Consider the following 12,285-nt stretch of genomic DNA (forward strand, 5'->3'; position numbering starts at 1 on the left):
AAAAAAAATGACCAGCCCAAGCCAGCTGGAGATTTCCAGAAAAACAACAGTTATAACCCAATCTCCTTTCTCCCCAACCCAGAATGCACGCATGAATTTTTGCTGTCTGTATGCACCAAACAAATTACCACAAACAACTTACCAGTCAAGCAAAGATAAATGGATCTACTCTCCTTTTTTTTAAGATTTTATTTATTTATTCATGAGAGACACAGAGGGAGAGAGAGAGAGGCAGAGACATAGGCAGAGGGAGAAGCAGGGAGCCTGACGTGGGACTCGATCCCAGGACTGCAGGATCATGCCCTGGGCCGAAGGCAGGTGCTAAACCGCTGGGCCACCCACGGATCCCCATCTCCTTTTTTTTTTTAACTAAAGTTTCTAGCATCTACTCTTTCTTTGTACAATGATTCTCATGGACAACAAGGAACTTTCCTTACTTTGCTACCTTGGGCCTCTTTGGAGGAAGGATGGCCCAGGACATGGGCTGGTAAAATTCTATACTTAATTGCAAGCCTGTGGTGGCATACAGTGCCATCAGGAAGCTGCACCAGGTGACACTGGTGCAGTCCATATTCATTCACAGCTGCGGGTGGGTTTATCCAGGGCACCAATTATCTAATTGCTGCTAATGTTCCGTATATTTACTCAGCTGCAAATTTGCAAGATGGGGCCTGACTCACAAGAAGGGGATAATAATGGGAGATATATTTCCATTTGAAAATTCATGAATAAGCAGCAAGAGCCCTGTTTATTAAAATTCAGATGCAGATAAACAATGAGTATAGTTCCAGGAATAATTGCAGGTTTTCCACAGTTACAGAAAACCAGCTCCTTTGTCAACACTCCATTGTTCTATTTATACCTTGGGAGATATTGCACTGAGTTTCTATAAATACAGTGGAAACTCATTCATCTCAACCTCTCTCACGTGTAAAGTCCCAACCTTCTCAGTAATAAAAGAACTGCATCCCGAGTGTATCTGACATTAGGTCTCAAGACTGTCATAGGCGAATCTTTCCCAATATAAGAGATAAAGAACCGGCTTGGATTGGACTGGGAAGAGGGAGGAGAAGCAACAGGCATTCTATTCTGGTTTCTGAAATAGACATGAAGCAGATACAACCTTGCCAGCTCTCAGTCCCTGAAATGTTAAGAATATCCGAGATTAAAAGCAGAGGAAACAAAATGCCCAAGGTATCTTGACCCCTGCATGAGATGGAAGCTCATCGGTGATACTCATTTATACATTTTCTTTGAATGCAATTCTGTCCTCTATGGATATTAGACCCCTCTCCTATTATACTGCAAATCTATATCATGCAATCTTGAAATCTACTTCTTTGATTCCCCCACCTCCACAATACCTAGCACTACACTTTGTACCACCTGGAGTTAATCAGAGTCTGGTTCACTGAAGGCCTCCTGATCCCAAGCAGCCCAAAAGATGCCCTGATAGCGGGCCATAATTGTGCTGTCTCCAGATATACTAATATTTATAAGAATATCACATTTTTAAGTGTTTTATGTGGAGCAGACATTGTGTGAATTACTTTCCATATAAAAATCTCATCATCCCACCAGCTCTGTGAAGATGGTCCAATGAATTTTTTTTTTATTGACTAAAACACAAAGCAATAAGTGACCCAGCCACAAAGCTAGCAGGCAGCAGACCTAGAACTTGAACCCAGAACTATCTGAAACAAGCAGATACGCTCTTGGCTACCACCTCACCACATTATTCTGCTTCTTGGATTTAACTTTGAACCACTCCATTTTGTGAATAAGCCCTGGAGTGTCCTATCTCTATGCCATGGCTCAAGCAGATGTTGCTTCTTTCTACTAATTTAACCACTACACACACACACACACACTCTAAAAGCTTCAGTCTATGTCTTTCCATGATCCCTGGTTTGCAAGAGGTGACCCCTATCTCCAAAGTAATCTTCCATGTACTCATACTTACCTGTTTCATGTTTAAGGGAAAAATAATTTTATATAGATACATGTGTATATGTGTGTGTATATAATGTATATATACATGGGGGAGCTGCATATGTGTCATGTGTGTATATGTGTGTGTGTGTATATATATATGGGGGGGAGCTGCATATGTGTCACACACATACATTAGCTTCTCGTCAGTGTCTTCTCACAGGTAAAGTAAAATTATCCACATGGAAGTGGGGCTATATCAGAAATATATCAGAAATCTGATGTACATGCAACCTCCCTCACCAGCTGATGTTCCATATGCTGCAGTGAAATCAGATTCATTAAAAGGGTTTAAAACACACAGAATATTAATACAAATGACTTCCTCCAGTGGTATATCTCTCTAGAAACTCTGGTCCCTGAACATTTTACAGGTTTCAGAGCCAAAGTAGAGGGGGCTGAAATAAGAAGTAATAGCAGAAAGAGTATCCAGGGAGCAAAGGAGACACTTCATTCATCAGGAAGACAGCAGTTGTGTTGGAAGGTGGGGCAGGGGTTTAGGGAGCCAGCTGGCAGGCTCACCCAGAAATCTGTGCCCTGTTCATTGGAGATACATTTCTGTTCATCTCTTCATTTCAAAGACAGTGGGGAAAGTCTAGCCTTTTGAAATGGGTTCAGCACTCCTATAGACAGAGATGGGCAATTATGAGTTCAAATACCAGTGGCCTATTCCCAAAAGTTCTCTCCTTCACTTACTGGATCATTCATGCATTCATTTAGCATATTATTGAACACCCACTTGAATAGGCACCATAGTAGCTCAATCAAGAACATGCACTCTAAACTGAACTTTGCTTAACCGACCTGCTAGATTAACTGATGCTCTTGTTGTTTCTGATGCCCACCTCAATCACATCCTTCCACATGAGTCACATATTACTCTACTCTCGTATACCCAAGTATTCCTTCTCCCACCTGGTGCATTATATGTTCACAAGAGCTAATTGTGTTTGTTCTCAAAACTATGTATAGGTGTCATACTTGTTATTATATTATAAAATTAAATAGTGTGTAAATCAACAGAAAATGAGCACAAAAAAATCCATGTTTCTATAAAAGCTTATTTGGATGTTTTGCAAAGGCTTGATAAAGGTGAGACATTTGAAAATGTGGTTGAATCAACTGTGAACAGGAAAAGTATAAAATATTGGGTGTTAGGAAGACTCCAGAATCTTTGAATTGTTTTCGTTTTCCCAATGTCTTCTCACTCCATTAAAAAAAAAAAAAAAAAAAAAAAAAAAAAACCTTGGGCAGCCCAGGTAGCTCAGCAGTTTAGCCCCACCTTCAGCCAAGGGTGGATCCAGGGGACCCGGAATCAAGTCCCACGTCGGGCTCCCTGCATGGAGCCTGCTTCTCCCTCTCTGCCTTGTGTCTCTGCCTCTCTCTCTCTCTGTGTGTGTGTGTGTGTGTCTCTCATGAATAAATAAATAAAATCTTTAAAAAAATTAAATTAAAAATTAAAAAATTAAAAAAAAATCAGGGGACATCAAGGTGGCTCAGCCATTGGGCATCTGCCTTTGGCTCAGGGCGTGATCCCAGTCCAGGGATTGAGTCCCACATTAGACTCCCTGCAGAGAGCCTGCTTCTCCCTCTCTCTGCCTCTCTGTGTGTGTCTCTCATAAATAAATAAATAAATAAATAAATAAATAAATAAATAAATAAATAAATCTTTAAAACAAAATCAGGAACTGAAAATTAAAGATGATGTATTACAGGTGTGATTTAAACAAGAACAGAGACCTAGATCACTAACCAGCAGACCAAAATGCAAAGAAAAGACCTTGAGCTTGCTTGTCTTTTTTTAAAAATGGGTAAATAAACATACAGCTCTCAGCTTTACATCGAAATAATATGTTCAGGCTATGTGTGTATTTTTTCTATGACTTCCCGAAATTTCACACACATTTTTCAATTACCAGCAACTGGTCTCCATCGTAGAATACAAACAACTACAATCTTGTGAGTCATGGGCTATAATGGAGCCACGTGAATGGGAAAGTAGAGGCAGAAGGGGTGAGATGGAGCATCTGAACCAGGCTTGTTGTGGATAAGGCAGGAAAAGGGAAGAGAAGAAACCTTCAGGGAGGAGAATGTGTAGCGTCTTTAAGAAGAAGAGCTAGTATGGCAAAGTCGGGGTGAAGGGTATCCCCTTCACACAGAACCACATCTCGAAAGGCACATGGTATTCTGTGAATCTCCAAATGAGGTGGTATGACTGAAACATCAAACATATGGTGGCATTCTTTCCACAATGATTTACACACTCTTGGTTCTGCCAGGTGCTGTCCTGGGATGTGCACTCACGAGCCCTATTTCCTTGCTGCTCCAAGGAGAAGGTGATCCATCATATTTTACAAAGCCTCTTCACATACACTTTCCAGAAAGTTGACCCTCAGAAGGCTGGAACCAGAGTCTGCCTGTGTTTAGCTATCTACCACCACCTCCACCCCACCCTAGATTTCCAACCCCATGCAGGGCCCAAAGGTATTTCTCAGAAAATATCATAGAAGTGAACTGGAACAGGCTATCCATTCTGATTGACAAGAAATCCACACTGCTCAAGATGACCCAGAGTTGAAAATAACTGCATCATTTTCTCTCCTGTTTGATGCTATTTCCTTTGAAACTGAAATGCTTACCCAACCACCCAAATGCCACTGAAATGGGTGACAGATTAGATTACCTGATAAACACCTCTACACCCTCCAAGAAATTTCCTAGTAATCACAGCAACTGCTATCTTTTCCAGCTGGTTCCTGACAACGTTTCAAAATGAATCCTCCTACACTCTTATTTTTACCCTCGACTAGCCGACTTTAATGGTAATCTCCTTAGGTTGAGAGCCCAGATGGAGTTGAAAATCTCTTTGATTTCTCTCAGAAGGGAACTTTGGTAGGAAGTAGCTCCATCAGGCCACTCTAACACGTTTTGCTTTCATTTTTCTCCCTGCCCTCACACCCAACCCTTATCATTTTATCTAAACTACCCTCCCATTGGCTTTCTTTATAGTGTTCAGCTTCTAAACAAGGAACCCAAAATCTCCCTTCGTCTTTGGGAATATTTTTGTTTAAAAGGGTCAGGAAAATTTAAACTCTTGTATAATCAATCGATTTGAAGTTTTGTCTACCATTAATGAATATGATCACCTGAGGATACCACAGGTGTTTTGTTCACCAGTATATCCCCAATGCCTAGCAAAAGCAATGACAGTAAGCAGGTGTTCAGTAAAGACAAAAAGAATGAATGGGTAATCCTTACAACAGCCCCATAGGGTGAGCAAGGTGGATATTCTTATAGTTGATGACAGACATGAAGATTAGGTAGTTTGCTCAGGGTCACTCAGCCTAAGACTCACCAATGTTTGTCTAGTGCCATTTTACTAGACCATGTACCTGAACTCCAACATTAGAACCAGAAGATTTTTCTTGGCTTCTACAGAGCTAGCATCAGGCCCCCGAGTTTAGTCCAAGGTCCATAGCTCTCAAGATGGAAGTGCAAAGCCTGGAAAAGGGGCTTTTGGAAACACCGCTAAAAATTGGAATCCTGTAACAACACATCTGCATAAGAAACAGGAAGGGAGTGGGCTGGAGGCTGCAGAAACACTGTGAATACACAGTGTGCTCACGCAGAGGAGTCCACATGGACCCCAGCGGGCTGTGTACACCAGTGATCTGCAAACTACTGTCCGTGGGCTAAATCTGGTCCTCCATCTGTTCTTGTGAATAAAGTTTTATTAGAACACAGGCTTACCCATTCATGTACATAATGTGCATGGCAGCTTTACACAACAACAACAGAGTCCAGTAGTTCACCCTGTGACCCACAAAACCAAAAATATTGACTGTCGGCCCCTCTGCCCCTCTACAGAAACAGTTTGCCAACTCCTTGGGTACTAGACTCACTTAACAACAATACCTTACAGCAGCAGCAGCAGCTACAGAAATGAAACAAAGTACTACAAATGCACTACAATGTTCAATGAGCTGGGAAGGATCATTTTCCACCCAATACCAAAAAAAAAAAAAAATCACAAACCAATTACTTCAGTACTTGATACCTGCTTAGGAGCCTCTTGTCAATAGTATCTACTCTTGCCTGAACTTTTAAACTAGACATCCACTCCCTTCATTACCATTGCACTGAGTATTAGCACTCACTGGAAAAGCTACAAAAAACAAACTTTTTACTTTATTTTAAAAGAAAAATCAGAGAAAGGCACATTGTATGCAGTGCTACAAGTAAATGGAAACTCAGCATGCCTTGTAAAATGGTGTAGATCTCATTAAATGATTTCTTGGCTATTATCCTTTGGGCTCACCAATGGATCTGAATGGACTCTCCAGTTAAAGTGAATGCTCAAGGTGCTACTCTTTTGAAAGGAAATAGCATATTGAAATCAGAAAAGATGACAACCAATTGTTAGGAATATGGATTGCAAATGAGGAGTGCCATTTTCCATCTTTAGGCTTTGCCACTGATATTCCCTCACAAATCTCTTACCCTCCCCATGTCTTACATTCCTAACCCATCAAATGGAGAAAATCTTATCCATCTCCCTCCTCCAAACCAGTGATGTGGAAGGGATGCACAAAACAGTGTTTGCTGTGAGCTTTTTAAGAGCCTCTCACAGGGAAAGGCTGTTTATGTGTACACTCCCTAAGCTCAGATTGTTCTCCAGGGAGGTGGCACTCAGGAAATATGAACTTGACACAGTAGAACAAAAGCCTGGTAGCCAAAAGCAAATGACCTATTAACTCATCTCCTACATGAGCCTTATTCCAAGTAAAGCAACGCACGATGGAAAACTCACTATGGATTACATTCTGGTAACTTCTAAGAGAACTTCAACATCTTCAACCTCTAAGCAAGCATTGCTCTCTATCAGTATGAATATTTTTTTCTGGAATTTGGGGCAGAAATTTGAAGACTTAAGTCACTTTATCCAGCCAAAGAGCTTGGGTTGTAGTTGGCTGTGAGATCCAGTAGGTCCCTGCCTCTGATAGCCACTTTGTTTGCTGCATACAGGTTGAACCTAAGGCAAAGTCCTTTGGTCCTGGAGGGGGCTGATGGTGTGAAGCAGAGAGCACCTAAAACCATAGGACCAAAGGACCCCACCCTATGATAGCAAGCATCAGCTGGTACCACCTTGAGCTGAGCTTCTCTTTCTCTCGCTTGCTCACTCTCTCACTCTCTCTCATTCTCTCTCAATCTCTTTCTCTCTCTCTCTGGTCTGGTCCATATACCTACCTTTGGGAAACTGCTTCTCCCACTCCACTTTATTCTGATGAGGCTGCCAACCAGAAAGTGCTGTCTCCTCGAGCCGCCCAGTAATTGGTCCAGTGGTATGGTGGACCCATGAATCAAGCAAGAACAACTTCTTCAGAAATAATAGTAAAGAAAGAGAGGGGAGGATGAAGAGGGGAACGAGGAAATGGACACTCTTTTCATCACTGCAAGCTCTGAATTGCCATCTTCCCCACCACATGAAGAATACCTGTTGGGAAATGAAGGCTGACAATGAGGAAAGCAGAGTTAGAAGGAGAGACAGAAAAAGACAGACTCCTCCAACTGAGCCTATAGAACCTACCACAACTGAAGCTACATCCACTCCAGACTTCTTAGTTGAATTTAGGTTAATTATTTAGTTTGGCTAAACACTCTGAGTTGAGTTTCTGTCACTTGCCACCCAAAGCTTCCTGACTGGAACAGTGAAGGCACATCTCATTTACCTTCACAAAATGATCAAGGGACAGAATGTGGATGGCTCAGGGCATACCATCCCACCCCTAAAACCACAGCTCAATGCCTACCCACACACTCAAGCATCTGAAGCACAGCCTTAGGCAGTGCTTTGACTTCATTCTGTTCCATGGCATGTTATGTTTGCAACATGTCAACAGTCTCTTGAATGGTTATTTATTACATTTTTATTTAGAACTGGGTGAGAAAATAATTTCTAAGAATCTTGGAATATATTATTTCTAGACGAAAGCTCACATTGCACCCAGATGCAATTATCCTAATGAGTAACTCAAATCATCCATCTTTTAAAATCTTGCATATTTTTAAAAATCTATTAGCTCCTATTATGTTGTAACAATCAACAATTTCCTGTTATCTTCTCATCTATTCTTCCTGATTATAACTTTTAATACTCTGTACCCAAATTCTTAAATCTCTTAAACTGATATCAAAGACTCTCACATCAGAGTGACTTTCTCCTCCTAATGTCCCACAAATACTCTAGTTGGCCCAGAAAAACTGATCCCCTCTTTCCCAAACAGACCATCACCATGCTGCCCTGCATTTGTGCAGGTGGCTCTTCTGGCCCAGAATGATCTGGCCCACCCATATTGCACTCACTCATCCAGCCAGCCCCATCCCAGCCTTCCTCAAGGACCAATTCCCACCCTCCTCTATGAAACAAGACTAGACATCCTAGCCTAAAGTTAACTCTTTTTCAGAGTTTGGACCTGTTTGCTACCTGGCATATACTTTGTAGGACAGTGATCCATATGTAGGATTGGTTTTATATTCTTGAGAAGGCACCCTGAGGATGAGTCTTCCCTACACAGCACGGCCCCCCTTCAAGAGCTCTGCCCCCACATCCATGGATGATAATGATAAGGTGAGGATACAGAGATGATGACTCAGTAATCAGAGACACTAAAACTAAAGCCCAAAGTATTCAATCTGCAAGATATGTTGGTAGTCCAGGCTTTTATTCTTATATGCATATACCCTTGGGTATTGTCAGTGCAAATAAGCCCTGGGAATCAGTGATTCAGGCACCTCTGTAGGATGCCCTGGAAGCTAACAAACATGATCCAAAGTAACATGATGCATCATCTCTGCTTACGAATACCTGACATTTCCTCACTAACCTTCAAACCTACTTGGAGCTCGTAGGGCCCTAGAATGCCCTTCCTTTTCCCATTCCGTTCATCTGAGTGCTACTCAGCCTCTAAGATCCTTCTGTTGTGAGACTATAGGGACCCATGCTGCTTCCCTGACTCCTCCATCCCACAGGAAACCCACTTCTTCCAAAATCCTACGGAAGGGAAAAATTCCATGGTTTGTGATGGACAACTGGTTACACGCTTCCCTGTGTTATTTAATGGTCTTCTCTTCTCAACTGGATTGCAAGCTCCTGGGGGTAGGGACAATTCTTTGCACAGCTTGGTTACCTTTCCTGAGTCAAAGCCAGAGTTAGACAGGGTGGGCGTTCAATAGCCATTTGTTCAATGAGGGGTCTAATTAAATTTCCTTATAATGACATCACTCCTCTTTCTTCCTAAATGGCTTTATATGTAATTTGTGAGCGCTGATATACATGTGTGTATATGTACCTGTGCTTAAGGTCAGCCATACAGTGAACTGTGAGAGTGACACTAAAAGGGCGGTTGAATGTCGAAAGTAAACAAAAACCCTAAAAATTCTCCCCAAGGAATCTGAACACACTGAATTTATTGGGTGCTCCAAATGTTATGTATCGGTGTACACACTCTGTGTACACAACTTAGATATGTTCGATGGGCTGTTATTTGCTGAAGGAATCTAAGGACTTCAAAACAGGAAACCTGGTCTTAGGTCCCCGCCTTATCATTGATCCAGTAGGAACTTGCATGAGCCAGTTCACTCTGACCCTTCACACTTGTTTCACACTTGTAAAATAGGGCTACTAAGTGTCTGCCCTGCTTCGCAAGAGTGCTGTGTGAAGGAAAGGAGGGAGTGCTTCGACAAAGTGATGGTGCTGCATGCATGGACTGTGGATTTGCACGGTCCGTGATTTCCTGGAGAGATGCTCCAATAGGGGCCCTCATGGAAACCTCCTGTGCTGAACTTGAGGTAATACAGTACAAAATACATGAAAAAGTCGCCCTTTGCTAAAGCACGATGGGGCAGGCAGCATCAGGTGCATTGGGCCCACATGGGCTCCCGGATAATAGAATTAAACCACAGACAGGACCATGAATATGCTGAATGGCATCATTAAATTTAGACCTTTCACTTAGATGCATTAATGGGGCTATAGATCAACTATTATGTCAGAGAGTGTGTTCTGGATGCATTTTAAAATTAACTATTCATAGGGGATCATTTTCTAAGTGTATTTACATGTTGGAGGCTCAGCACCCCCACAGTGCACCTGTTCTCTTTGAACAGCTCTCTCATTGTGTAAAGCCTAAAACACCTGTGAGCATTTTAACTGGCTTGGGTGACAGCCCTGTGATCATCAGCATATGTGCTCGGATCAAAGCCCATACCCTAAAACTGCAAAGGAAGAGCACACCAGTTATCCTAACATCAGCATACAGGCAAAGCCCACTGTACAGGAGAGGTTCTCTGTGACATAAATACAAATGGCAGGCAGGACCAGGGCGTAGGCCATCAGGCCAAAACAAACTTTCACCAAGGAAGACTTTGGTGCACCACACCCTTTCTTGTCCAAATATTTTTCTGATGGTCAATGACGTCTATAAAATCAGGCACCTCTGATTGTGTACTAAGGAAGGCTCCGCCTTTTAATCTCTCCTCAAGCTACACTGAGCCTTGAAATCAATTCAATGATTATTGATTCAGCTACTATTGTGCATCCAACCCTGTGTGAGCTGAGGGTCATTTATCTAAGTGGTATAATGGATGTGTGAACAAGGATATTCACAGCAGCTTGTTTCACTATATTGAAAATCTGGAAACAACTTCAATACCTACCGATGGTAGTTTTAAATAAATGTTAGAGCAGCCATTCAATGGAGTATTGTGCACAAACATCAGAAAGAATGGAGGGTATTTATATATACAGGTCTGGAAAGATGCCCAATTAGAAGAAGTGCAAAAGTAAGTGACACGAGAGAATCTATGATGGGACCTCATTAAAAAATATACATATATATATGCACATATATGCATGCAATGAAATGCATCATTGTAAATCTATAGGGATAGGATCATACACATATAGAGAAAATCCAAGGGAGGCATGTGCTAAATTTATGATAGTGGTTACTTCGAGAAAATGGAATTGTGTTGAGAAGCAGGGATGGAAAAGCACCTTTCACTGTTATGCTACACATTTCAGTAATAAATGAATTTCTTCCCATTCCTTTTCTACTTCTGTTATAATCACCTGCAAAAGGTTATTTCAAAACGATATACTAGGCCCTTTTCCATCAGTGGAGCCTCCATTATCCTAACCACTCCCACTGATGACCATCAGCTAAATTCCGTAATGCTCCAGCAAATAAGAAACCACAAACACACTGTAGGGACACACACAGGCACACACACTGGGAAGACTGAAAGAGCAGGTGCAGATGATAACACGTTCCCTCTTCCCCTGCTGGATTTACAGCACTTCCTTTCCTCATTAATTCCCCCCTAAAAGACTGAGTTTGGTTAAGCTCTTCCTAAAAGCAAAAATATCTTTGGGAAGATCCTTAAGAGAGCATATCACTTCTAGTAAAATAAAATTTAAAAATCATCATGATAAATTCCCTTACACAGAGCTGATCCAAATGTCCCAAACCACTTCTTATAATGAAGTTTGACATGAATCAATAGGAAGGCTTCCTTCACAGCTCCAAAGAATTCCTACTTTCACTGAAATTTATTAAGCCCTGATCACAACTGCATATTCAATATTTTTCCAAAATACAGAAAAGTGGCTTGAAATTTTATAGCTATATATTTTATGAAATGTTAAAGCTAATAACATGAAAGATACATTTACAGAGGACCTAATGCTTTTCAAGCACTACCCTGGGCACTAAGATCAATGATTTCATTTAATTATCACAAAACAGAAGTGTCTTGGGTTGGGTATCAGGAACTCAAAGAGAGATTTGCATACAGGAGGGTTTTTTCAGGGGAGAGGCTCAAGACAACTGTCCAGGGAGAAGCCAAGTCTGGAGACTTGGGCAGAAGGCCATGAAGTCTCCTTCTTGGGAAGACAAAGGGAAGATGCAGCCACAACAGAGGCCTCTGCCCATCCACAGGAGTCAGGAGTCATCCAGCCTTAGGTCTAGATGCCAGGTCACTTGACCCTCAAGGTGGACACAGGCTGCCCTCAGGGAACAGGTGTGACCTTGAGCTAGGCAGCTCTCATAGACTGAGGGCAATCCCTGGGGAGGACTCAGCTGCCAGCATTCATGGCAGGAGTGGGGGAACAGAGGGAAAAAGAGGCACATCTGGAAGGGAGGGATCTTGGTGATACAACACAACATCCACTGTTTCACTTATAATAACCACGTTCATAGAAAACGTGAGAAATTAACTAGCCCAAAGCAAACA

The 12,285-nt window shown here is 41.8% G+C and overlaps 1 protein-coding gene and 1 long non-coding RNA gene across 4 annotated transcripts in view; both read right to left on the minus strand.

Moving 5' to 3' along the window:
* SORCS3 (sortilin related VPS10 domain containing receptor 3) overlaps positions 1-12,285 on the minus strand; it is a 586,644-nt gene that overhangs the window by 528,740 nt on the left and 45,619 nt on the right. The window lies entirely within an intron of this gene.
* LOC144301146 (uncharacterized) overlaps positions 1-12,285 on the minus strand; it is a 79,091-nt gene that overhangs the window by 42,360 nt on the left and 24,446 nt on the right. For 2 of the 3 annotated variants that reach the window (XR_013367933.1, XR_013367934.1), the window contains exon 2: positions 7,240-7,486. This is a non-coding gene — a long non-coding RNA (uncharacterized LOC144301146). Of the gene's footprint in view, positions 1-2,383; positions 2,616-7,239; positions 7,487-12,285 lie in introns of those variants that run through there. The other variant, XR_013367932.1, reaches the window with a different exon arrangement.

The sequence above is a fragment of the Canis aureus genome, chromosome 29 (genome assembly GCF_053574225.1).
Source record: "Canis aureus isolate CA01 chromosome 29, VMU_Caureus_v.1.0, whole genome shotgun sequence".
NCBI lineage: Eukaryota > Metazoa > Chordata > Mammalia > Carnivora > Canidae > Canis > Canis aureus.